General features: G+C 38.8%; 1 protein-coding gene across 4 annotated transcripts in view; it reads left to right on the forward strand.

Moving 5' to 3' along the window:
* PRPF40A (pre-mRNA processing factor 40 homolog A) overlaps positions 1-12,634 on the forward strand; it is a gene marked incomplete at its 5' end in the record, with an annotated part of 58,564 nt that overhangs the window by 4,775 nt on the left and 41,155 nt on the right. The gene's annotated exons all lie outside the window — the stretch shown is intronic.

The following is a 12,634-nucleotide window of genomic DNA, read 5'->3' on the forward strand; positions in this document are numbered from 1 at the left end:
GTTCTTCCATCTTTATCACAGATGATTCGCCTTCACTTAAGCTTAAGGAGGGAGTCCTAGCTGGCTTTGTTTCTTTTCTTTTTTAATACTTAATTTTTGTGTGTTTTTTCTTTTAATAAGAATAGAGTAAAAGATTTACGGTTCCTTTCAGCTCTAACAGTCTGATTCAATCCAAATTACTTGATAAGAATAGCTGATATGTAAGAGATTGTATGATAAGGAAATAAAAATAAAATTATTTTAGTGATGCCTTAATTCCAATTATTTTGTACTTTTTTTTGCTTTTGTTCAATAAACATAAATAAGTAATTACTTTTTACCGATGAGTTTTATTTTCTTCTTTTATTGGGTTAAGGCAGGCTTTACAGATCTTATTGCTATTCTTGCTGTCATGTGAGCCCAAGTTGTTCCAGTCCTGTCTTTGATTGGATACTCTTAGTAACTTTTTAGCTGGTTTTCTTACTTCAAGCCTACCCCACAAAAAATTTTCTTAGATTTCAATGTGTTATCTTCTTGCCCAAGAACCCCCAATGCTTTTCTGTGCCTGTAGCATAATATCTAAATTTAACTTTGAAGGATAGTATAATTCAAAGTGCAATTCTGAGCTGCATGTCTTCACATTCCATAATCTGACCCTAGGCTGGTCTTTTCATGGTATCTTGAGTGTTGTATTAGTTCAGAGTGAGCTCATGCTGTCACCTTCTTGCCCTCCTGCCCCCAGCTCATTACCACCATGAACTTTGCTTACCTAAGTTTTACTCTTCAAGTCCTACCTTCTTCAGGTCCTCAGCAATCTTTGTCGAGTGTACACCTCCCCTTCAAATTACTATAATATCCTATGTAATCAGCCTAAGAACTCTTACTGTTTCACTTATTTTGGCACTTCATTATTGACTTGTTTGGCTTTAAAGTTTATTTGCTTTGTCTTCCCAACAAGTAATAGATTGTAAGCTCTTAGAGGGCAGGGCCTATGTTTTGTACTTTTAAAGAATTCTATGGATGCTGAGCACAGTTGTTGGCACATTTTGGGTGCTCAGTAAAATACTTGTTGAATGAATGAAACACAAATACTCTCCTGCAGTATAAGCCAGTCAGTAATGCTACATGTGACTGTTTTCAGTGGTTACCTATGTAACTTTACGTTGTTACGCTTACTCTTGTTTTTGGTGTCTGCCTTTTTACCGTTGCTTTTTTTATTTGACGAAAGTGAAAGATAAATAAGGTGAAAATAATAAAAAATTTTCAGTGAATAAAGTGAATACTCATCTCTACTTTTTTAAAATTACAGGCAAATCTTTGTTTTATCTATATGACTTCATTGATGATCATCTCTTTAAGAAGTTTTACCACAGATTTTTTCATACTCTAGGGGAAAATGATTGGGAATATAGGCCTTCCAGAGAAATTTAAAGTATTGGTATCTTAGATTTATATGACTGATTTGTTAAATTGATTTGTTGCTATTGCTTTGGAATTACCCTTTTGGTTACTTACAGAATCCATGCCGTTACATTGAACATTAGCCACTGACAAACTTTTTTAGGTTATATGCTCCTAATTCTTGAATCTAGGTAACTTTCTCTGTATAGTTACATTACCCAGGCAAGTACTTATAAAAAAAAAAAAATAGATTGCCTTGGACCTAATTTGTTTGTATAACTTTTGGGCTGTGTATATAGTTAATTCTGATAGTTTGTTGTTGTTTTTTTAATGTATTTTATTTTATGTATTCGTTTTAATTGATTTCAGAGAGGAAGGGGGAGGGAGATAGAAACATCAGTGATGAGAGAGACTCATCTATCCACTGCCTACTGCATACCCTCTACTGGGGATGGAGCCCACAACCTAGGCATGTGCCCTGACCTGGAATTGAACTGTAACCTCCTGGTTCATGGGTTGATGCTCAACCACTGAGTAATACCAGCTAGGTCAGCGGTTCTCAACCTGTGGGTCGCGACCCCTTTGGGGATCGAACGACCCTTTCACCGGGGTCGCCTAAGACCATCGGAAAACACATATATAATTGCATATTGTTTTTGTGATTAATCACTATGCTTTAATTATGTTCAATTTGTAACATTGAAATTGGGGTTCACCACAACATGAGGAACTGTATTAAAGGGTCGTGGCTTTAGGAAGGCTGAGAACCACTGAGCTAGGTGATAGTTTTTACTAATAATGCTAGGAGATACATATGTTTTCATTATATTTAGATAACAGTTCATTTAAATATGAACTCATCTATTTAAAGACTTTAGCTTGAGTAGTGTTTCTAAGTATGGGGAGTATTTGAAGAGATCTAAGAAGATCGTGTATTATTAGAAGAATAAACTACCTCTACCCCTCTTTGAGTGTCATAAAACCCAGTATTTTCTAAAAATGCTGAAAAGTCTTGCAGAAGCCTTTTAAGACTGTTTTCACTTAGTATTTTTTAGTTTTATTTGACCATCATCTCCTCCTCCACTTCCCTGGTCTCTGTTACCCCTCTGTTATCTGTTTATTTTGCTTTCTCTAGCATGGAATTAGCATTTTTGTGAGAAATGCTGAAACAGGACCACTTATTCATTTTGTCTACTCTTTATTAGAAAAAGGGAACATCAAAATAAATTAGTATTAACACACACACATAAATGAAGCAGCTTATAGAGTGCAAAATAGGTATTCAGTAAGTAGTGAGATCAAAAAGAAAAGAGAACAAGTAACTGTCCATAGGTTAACCTTTTTCTTTTTTTTTAATTTGTTGGTTTTTAGTTGGGTTTCTTAGAAATCTTGATAACATGATTTCAGAGTCATCATGAAGTAATATATCAGTAAATAGTAAAGATTTGATATGTATGTATATCTCATAGCTGTGTACTGTGTTTTTGTGGGGGTTTTTTGAGAAATAATAGGTCTAAGTTTTGAAGGTTTGTAAGTAGGAATGAGTAAATTTTTGTCTCAGAAGTTGTTTTTAGTCTTCCATTCTTACTTTTTTTTATACCTTCATATGTCCTTTAGTCGATAAATGTTTAAGTGTGGTCCTAGTGTAAAGATGAATAATATAGATACTGTCCACGCAAGAAACTTAACAGGCATTATATTACTCAGATAGATACCTGCCTAAACTGTTTTCTCATCTAACTGGTCACTTGGCTATCCCAATACTTCTACACATTTGGATATATAGTGTAGATCAGGGGTCCTCAAACTACGGCCCGCAGGCCACATGTGGCCCACCGAAAACATTTATCTGGCCCGACAGCTGTTTTTGCCATCGCTGCCTGTTGCTTAGCAGCCGACTCATCCCGGGCCCGCAGTGCGCATGTGTGGAATGTGCGCCGCACTCTCTGACTCCCCTCCTTCTCCCTGTCTCTCGACTCCTCCTCTCAGTCTTGGGTGTGATTGGATGAGTCACGAGCTTGCCTGTGCAGAGCCTGCTGCTGCCTGAGGACCGAGATAAGAACAAGTTAGGATTTATTTTTTTTTTGAAGTTAGGAGGTCCGTTTATTTGAAGTTAGGAGAGCCTTTTTCCAGAATGAAACATCTGAAATCTCCAACCAGATCTAGACTAACACTTGCATCACTTGTTATGACTAGCAGTGACAAATATGGAACCAGACATTGACCTTCTCATTAGCCAAAAGCAAGCCCATAGTTCCCATTGAAATACTGGTAAGTTTGTTGATTTAACTTTACTTGTTCTTCATTTTAAATATTGTATTTGTTCCCGTTTTGTTTTTTTACTTCAAAATAAGATATATGCAGTGTGCATAGGAATTTGTTCATAGTTTTTTTTTTTAACTATAGTCCGGCCCTCCAACGGTCTGAGGGACAGTGAACTGGCCCCCTGTTTAAAAAGTTTGAGGACCCCTGGTGTAGATGAATCGTTTATATTTTTCTTTTTCTCTAGTCAAGTAGTCACATGTTTACCTTATTAAAAAACAAGTTAATTGTAGTTAGTGGTTACTAAAGATTTTAGTGTTTTATGTGATGGGCTTGAAAATCTGCTTCTGTTTCTTTTTTGGTGCACTGCCCTCAAAGTGGAAATTTGAATCTTCTCTAAATCTGAGTGATGCTGTCTCTTTAAAGGATTAAACATATCAGCAAGTAAGGACTGTTTTGAGGGTTTTTTAAAAATAAAATTCTCAGTACAATATAAATATGATCTTACTCATTAGGTCTTGATGTTCTGTTTAGGGTAAGACTTTTCAAATTACTTTTTTAGAGAAAATAGAAAGGAGGTAGGGAGGAGGAAAAGAGAGAGAAACATTGATGTGAGAGAGATACGTTGATTGGTTGTTTCCCACATGTGCCCCAGGAGAATCCAACCTGCAACACCGGTACTTGCCCTTGACTGGGAATCGAACCCTCAACCCTCAGTGCCCAGGCTGACTCACTGTCCACTGGGCAACACTGGCCAGTGCAGCTTTCTCTTTCCTTATGCAGAATTAAGGACTGGTCATAAGTTTATCTACTACAAGCGTTTGAGTTTCTCCTGTCTGTGTAACTGTCCTCTGCACCAGTAATACATACATAAATGAAACATGCTCTTTGTCCTAAAGGTGCCCACAGTTGAGAAGAAATTGAAAATAAAGTTTCATATGGACAAATATATAACGATTAACTAGATATACTGAGTCAAGTTTAAAGGACTTGGTGGAGAATCCTCCTATCTAATAAAATAGAAACATGGTAATTAGCATACGTCCACTACCCTTCCCATTGGCTAATCAGCGAGATATGCAAATTAACTGCCAGCCAAGATGGCGGCTGGCAGCCAGGCAGCTTGAAGCTAATATGAGGCTTGCTTGCTTCAGTGACAGAGGAAACCAACGTTTCTCGCCTGCCTTGCCGGCCTTTGAGCTTGCAGTTTGAAACGTTACAAATACAGAAGCTAAACAAAACCCCAGAAACCTGCTTTCAGCCCGCCGGGATCTCAGAGCTTGAGTTGATACAGTGTTTCGATTATAGAACCCAAACAAACCAGATATCTGATTTCAGCAGCAAAGGCCTCAGAGCTGGAGCCAGAGCTAAAACTGGCCCAGAATAAAAAAGAAAAAAGAAAAAAAGGAGCAGTTGGGAGCTTCAGGCACCCGCCACCGCCAGCCTGAAAACATCCCTCAGCCCCTCACCCAGACTGGCCAGGCACCCCAGTGGGGACCCCCACCCTGAAGGGTGTGTGACCAGCTGCAAACAGCCATCATCCCCGCACCCAGGCTGGCCAGGCACCCCAGTGGGGACCCCCACCCTGATCCAGGACACCCTTCAGGGCAAACCAGCCGGCCCCCCACCCGTGCACCAGGCCTCTATCCTGTATAGTAAAAGGGCAATATGCCTCCCAGCACCGGGATCAGTGGAGCTGTGAGGCCTCCCAGCACCGGATCAGCGGAGCTGAGAGGCCTCCCGGCATCGGGATCAGTGTGACAGGGGGCAGCTCCCAAACCCTCTGATCGCCCTGAGGCTCTGTGTATGACAGGGGGTGGGGCCACAACCTCCCTATCCACCCTGCTCTGTTCCTGACAGGGGAAGGCGCCCCAACCCCCTGATCAGCCCTGCTCTGTGCCTGATATGGGGGGAGCTCCCCAACCCCCTGATCGCCCTGCGGCTCTGTGTTTGACAGGGTGCGGGGCCCAACCCCTCCCCCCCCCCCCCCACGGGCCCTGCTCTGTGTATAACGGGGTAGAGCCATAACCTCCCCATCGGCCCTGCCCTGAGTGTGAGAGTGGCGGCGCCCCAACCCCCTGATCGGCCCTGCTCTGTGGGTGATAGAGGGCGGCACCCCAACCCCCTGACCCCCTGATGGGCCCTGCTCTGTGCGTGACGGGGGCAGCGCCCCAACCCCCTGATTGGCCCTGCTCTGTGCGTGACGGGGTGGCACCACGACCTCCCCATCGACCCTGCCTTGAGTGTGACGGGGGCGGTGCCCCAACCCCCCAATCGGCCCTACCCTGAGCGTGACTGGGGGTGGCATCGCAACCTCCCGATCCGCCCTGCTCTGTGCATGACAGGGGGTGGCACCCCAACTCCCCAATCGGCCCTGCTCTGAGCCCGACCAGGGGCTGCACCTAGGGATTGGGCCTGCCCTCTGCCACCCGGGACCAGGCCTAAGCCAGCAGCTTGTTATCTTGCGAGGGGTCCCAGACTGCGAGAGGGCACAGGCTGGGCTGAGGGCACAATTTTTGTGCACTGGGCCTCTAGTATAGTAATAATAGCCTTGTGTCCCTTCCATACTTGTGTCCTAGAAGGCCTATGTCTAAAAGAAGGCTTAGACAACTTTTTGAGTGTTTTAAAGTCTGATTTTTATATGACTTGAGACACTACAGTTTGTGTGTGTATCCTCAGTATGTTTAGAGCTTTTAAAATATAAAATGGTACCATTCATTTTCATTTAGCTCTGGTTTTAAGTTTTTGTGTCACATATTCCTACCCAGTAGTGTTCTCTTTATATTTTCTTTTTTTAAAAAAATATTTCTTAATTGATTTTTTTCACAGAGAGGAAGGGAGAGGGATAGAGTTAGAAACATTGATGAGAGAGAAACATCGGCCCTGACTGGTTTGGCTCAATGGATAGAGCGTCGGCCTGCGGACTGAGGGGTCCCGGGTTCGATTCCGGTCAAGGGCATGTACCTTGGTTGCGGGCACATCCCCAGCGGAGGGTGTGCAGGAGGCAGCTGATCGATGTTTCTCTCTCATCGATGTTTCTGACTCTCTATCCCTCTCCTTTCCTTTCTGTGAAAAATCAATGGAATATATTTAAAAAAAAAGAGAGAGAAACATCGATCAGCTGCCTCCTGCGCACCCCCTATTGGGCATTGAGCCGGCAACCAAGGTATATATATGCCCTTGACCGGAATTGACCCCAGGACCCTTCAGTCTGTGGGCCAATGCTCTATCCACTGAGCAAAAGCAGTTAGGGCTCTTTATATTTTCGGTACCCTCATTGAACAAGTTAGTTTGAGGTTCAATAGAGAGAATGGGCTAAGTAGTACTGAATAATTAAAACTATTTAGTTGCCCTGCCCTGTGCCCTTTTTCACAATTTTTGTCTTTTTAAAAATATTTTTAATTGACTTTTAAAGAGAGGGGAAGGCCCGGGGGGGGGGGGGGGGAGCGGAGGGGGGGGAGAGAGAGAAAGAGAAAGAAAGACAAAGAGAGAAGCGTGGACTTGTTTTTCCACTTATGTATGCAGTCATTGTTTGCTCCTTATATGTGTGTGCCCTGATGTGGGATTGAACCCATAATCTTGGTGTATTGGGACAATGCTCTGTCAAACTGAACTGACCAGGCAGGGCCTTTTTTTGCTTTTTTTTTTTAAAGGTTTCAGGGAATAGGATTTGTGGCACCTAATCTGTGTGAGAATTATATCACCATGTTTAAACAACTTTCAGAGATTCATATACTCTATTAAATTTGATTCTCCTGACTCTGAAAAGTAGGTTGACTACTAGATGGATGTCCAATTTTTAGACGGTAATGGTAAGACTTAGAGAATTAAGTGAATTGTACAGTAACATTTCAGAGCCAGCTGTAAACTGATGTTAATACAAGACTGATTTATTGTCTGTCATTACATGTATTGATTTCTACTGAAGATGATGATTAACAATTTTTACTAGATGTCTTTAAAGAACCAAAGTGCCTGTCAGACAGATAGGGAATCAATAAGAGGCAACACAAGGGATACTTTCATTCTGAGTTAAAACTATCATTTATTGAGCATTGTTCTAAGTGCCTTCTAAGTGTATCTTCCCATTTGATGCCCTATAACAGTATTTTCATATGAGTAATTTTTCTCCGTGTTACAGGTGAGGATATTGAGACCCAGCTAGGTTAAGTAAGTTAGCCCAAAATTGCACAGTTGGTAAGTGGCCAAGCTGGTATAGAAATGCTGACAGTCTGACTCCAGAGTGTAAGGACAAAATAGCTTACTAGGCTGCTTCCCTGTATAGCGGTGTGAGATTGTCATTAAGCTAACTAACCTCTTTGGAATTTGAAAGGAAAGAATATACAGTTGACCCTTGAGCAATGCAGATTTGAACTGCACAAGTCCACTTAGATGGGGATTTTTTTCCAACAAATACTGTAAATGTATTTTTCTTATGGTTTTTTTAAAATAACATTTTCTTTAGCTTTATTGTACGAATATCATGTAAAATACATATAACACATAATATTTATTAGTAGACCATGTTGTTATTAAGGCTCTGATCAATAGTAGGTTATTAGTAGTTACTTTTGGGGAAGTCACAAGTTATACTTGGATTTTCAACTGCCCAGGAAATTGGAATTCCTAACCCACCTGTTCAAGGGTCAACTGGACTTAGTCAATTCTAAACTCTCCATGTTAAGAAAATCTAGCAAACTAAATTTTGAATATTGGCAACTGACTTATTACATGGTAAAATTCTATTTTATGTGATAATAGTTTGTGCAAATATTACTTTGTCTTTTTTTTGTTTATCATTGTTTCTTATATCAAAACGACAAGTGTCTTAAATTTATATATAATTGTAGATGAAGGGAAAGGAAGTAAGGTTAAATGATTGTTTCAAAATGCTGCCACTTACTTTGGTTAAGATGTGCTGCAGGCCCTAGCCAGGTATCTTAATTGGCTAGAGTGTTATCTTGATATGCTAAGGTTTCGAGTTTGATCTCAGGCCAGGGCGCACACAAGAATCAACCAATAAATGCATAAATAAAAAGAACAACAAATCGATATCTTTCTCTTTCTCTCAAATCAATTTTAAAAGAAAGATGCAGCTTGAAAAAGGGATATTCTTTGGGAGTATTTTTGTTTATTTCCAGTTGAATGATTATTTAATTAAATTACAAAATGTAGTTTTTGCCTAAACCGGTTTGGCTCAGTGGATAGAGCGTCGGCTTGCGGACTGAGAGGTCCCAGGTTCGATTCCGGTCAAGGGCATGTACCTGGGTTGCGGGCATATCCCCAGTAGGAGATGTGCAGGAGGCAGCTGATCGATGTTTCTCTCTCATCGATGTTTCTAACTCTCTATCTCTCTCCCTTCCTCTCTGTAAAAAATCAGTAAAATATATTTTTAAAAAAAATTTTAAAAAATGTAGTTTTGCAGTTATTCAAAGGTGATTTTTTTATTCATTCATACATTTGTTTATAAAGTGGGTTAGTGATATAGATGTAAGTTGTTTTTAAATAGTACACTTAAACACACAAAAACCAAGCAGTCCAATTAAAAAATGGGCAAAAGACACTTTTCCAAAGAGGACATAGAGACATGAAAAGTCATTAATCATCAGAGAAATGCAAGTTAAAACCACGAGATACCATCTCAACTGTCAGAATGGCTATCATGAATAAATCAATAAACAGCAGTGTTGGTGAAGATGTGGAGGAAAGGGAAGCCTCATGCACTGCTGGCTGGAAAGTAGATTGGTGCAGCCACTATGGAAAGCAGTGTGGAGTTATCTCAAAAAATTAAAAATGTAATTGCATTGTGATCCAGCGATTTCTACTTGGAATTTATCTGAAAGATAAGTACCGTGTGATTACATTCATATGTGGAATCTGATGAACAATATGAACTAACAAGCAAAGTGGAGACATTCTCATAGGGAACATGCTGACAGTTGTCAGGGGAGTCAGGATTGGAGGGCTGGCCTGACAGTGGAGGGATTGAGTAAAAAAAAACTTCACGGTTAGCAGTGTGGTGATTGTGAAGGGAGGATGAGGGAGAGGATATGGAGGACGGTACAGGGGCGAATAAATAGTGATGGAAGGAGACTTGACTTGGAGTGGTGAACTTATAATACAGTGTACAGATGATGCATTGTAGAATTGTGTACCTGAAACCTGTATAATTTTTAATCAATGTCACCCCAGTATATTCAGTAAAAAGGAAAAATATATATATAAATAGTACACATAATAGCCTCTGTAGAGTGTACTAATATTGTGGAATTTGAATTTGGCACATTTAAAGGGAACCAAGTAAAAAAGCAAAAATCAAACTTTTTAAGTCAATTTGCAACTATAGAATGGTTTTTAAAAATCAAATTTGAGTTAATATATGTCTTTCACACTTCGGTTCTCTCTGATCCAATTCTTAATTAGTATAGCACTTAATATATTTGCCTCAGTAGCTTAAATGGAAATTTGTGAAGTGCTACATGGTTGTGATTTTATAATGTGCTTCACACGAAGCTTACATGAACTACGACTTTGTAACTTGAATGATCTGGCTCATGGAATTTGTTGTAGTATCGTGGCAACTAGGTTAAGAATTTTTTCTTTAACCATTTTGAGCCAATATCCCATTTCATTGAAGTTACAGCGCCATCAATCATAAGACACTCCATTGTATTATGGTGCCTTAAGAGAGAGAATAAATAAGCCTAAAGTGAGAAGTCTAAAATATTCAACAAATAAAGCTGGGACACCAAAGAGCTATTCTCTTCATGTGAAACAAGAAAGAAATAAACCTGTCATCAGAAAGGGGACAGCAAAGTAGCTTAGTTGTCTCAAACTTAGACAGAGGAAAGAAAATCACTTTTGGGGATTGGAACCACACTGATAATGCAGCCTAGATTTCCATTATCAGTGTGGTATTAAAACAAATAAAATAATTATGTGTGTTGTAGAATTAATGAAAAGCAAACATTTCCACAAAGTGGATTCTTCAGGCTTTGGGAATCAGGCTTGTTTGTGATACTCAAGCTTCTGGAAGAGCTGTTATTTAGTCAAGCTCTTGTAATAGCTTTTCATAAGAAACATTGTATTTTGCATATTTATGTTTTTGTTATTTGGCTTCATGTGAATAGCATTACAGTTTTGGTTTAAAATTAATGATCTATTTAATTTTGGAATAGTCAGTTTATTTAAGAGTCGTCCAAATGTCGGGCTGAACAAGCTTAACTAGTTGCTACTCCTAAGAATTTACTGAGGTACTGAGAATTTATCTTTTTATTTGAAATTAAATCTCATTCTGTAACCAATACATGAGTTCTAGTCTTAAAGGTAAATTTTTGGATGCTTTAAAATTGGAAGTTTGGGAAGAACAATTGAGAAAATTCTGTCACCTTTTTAAATTAGAGAGAGAGGAAGGGAGGGAGGGAGAGAGAGAGAGAGAGAGACAGACAGACAGACAGACAGACAGACAGACAGAGACAGAGACATCTATGTGAGAGGAAAAATATCTATTGGTTGCCTCCCCTAGACACCTTGACTTGGGATCGAACCCGAAACCTAGGATTGTGCCCTGACCCAGGATTGAACCCATGCAACGCTTTGGTGTACGGGACGATGCTCCAACCAATTGAACTACCTTGCCAGAGCAAACTGTTCTTTAATGATTCTCATATACTATCTGTTGTGTCATTGGCCATGTTCTGTTGTGCTCTGTTTTTTAAATGGGATTTGATTACTTGTGTGTCACAGTATTTCAGTTCGAAATTACATTCATTTGTGCTACCATGTGGAAATCGTTGCATGATAGAGATTTTCTTTTTCTGTTAAGTTTTCAAACTTCAGTTCCTCAATTCAGCTTAGAATTCTAGTTACTGGTGTGTTACTAGTTTTTGATTTTATAAACAGACTATTTTAAACAGCAGGTTCACCATAATCAGTAACTTAGTACTTATAGAATTCAAACCTACTTTGCTATTAGCCTAATGAAAAATTAATGTGAGGGTGTGTCTGTAGGGGTTGGGAAGGAGAGGGAACAAGCCTAGTTCTCATTTGATCTCTTTTATTGTTTCTCTTAATGTGCAAATTATTTTTGTTATTCTGTTAGTGTGAGTGCTGGAGGCTTGTTATTTCGATTTTCAAATTCTGCACCTTTTTTTTTTTAAGGATTATTTAAATGTTTATTTCAAGTTTTAGTCACATGTTTTCTGTTAAGTTCTTGTTCAGTGATGTTTAATCAGTTTATTTAATGTTTTGAGAAGCAAAAAACTTTCCCTTTAACGCATAAATACCATTCTACTTAATTTTAATTGTACTTTGGCCTGGTTTTGCTTGATGACTTGACTTTCACAAGTAATAAAATTCAGTGTGTGGGTGGTCTTGTCTATCTTTAGTAACTTTACATGTATATGTTCTTATTGACTAATATGTTTATTTCTTTTTGGTTCTTATTTCTCAAATTGTTCATTTAATTTGAAATTTTTGAATAATTGGTTATTTATTTAAGTACCTATGATTATATATAATTTTTACCACCTCCATGTTTTCTTTAGATTTGTTCATAGTAAAATCAAAATTATAATGTAGAATTATACTAATATACATGAGCATAGGTCGGAATCCTTTGGAAATGTGTTATTCTTCATGATCTTTATTCATGCTTAATAGGAAAGATTAGCTTGTAGATTTGGATGGCAGTTATTGATACACTAGATTAAGCTTCCAAACTAATATTTTTTCTTCAGATATTTATGTATATACTTAATTTTTTTTTTACCAGTGAGGTTATAGATGATTTGTATTCGAGAAGTTAGATTTTTATGTAATTTTAAAAATCACTGAATTTTAAACACCTTTGATCTAAAGAACCAGATTGCTATACAGTTATTTAATTTAGATACTAAAATTCAAAGTGAGAAATACTGGAGGGAAAAAAAAGTTTTTGTCTTGCTCCAAAAAAGGGAGAAAAGCATGAGTGTTGAGCTAAAATTGAAAGGAA

The sequence above is a fragment of the Myotis nattereri genome (assembly GCF_964212035.1).
Source record: "Myotis nattereri genome assembly, chromosome: 7".
In the NCBI taxonomy this organism is placed as follows: domain Eukaryota; kingdom Metazoa; phylum Chordata; class Mammalia; order Chiroptera; family Vespertilionidae; genus Myotis; species Myotis nattereri.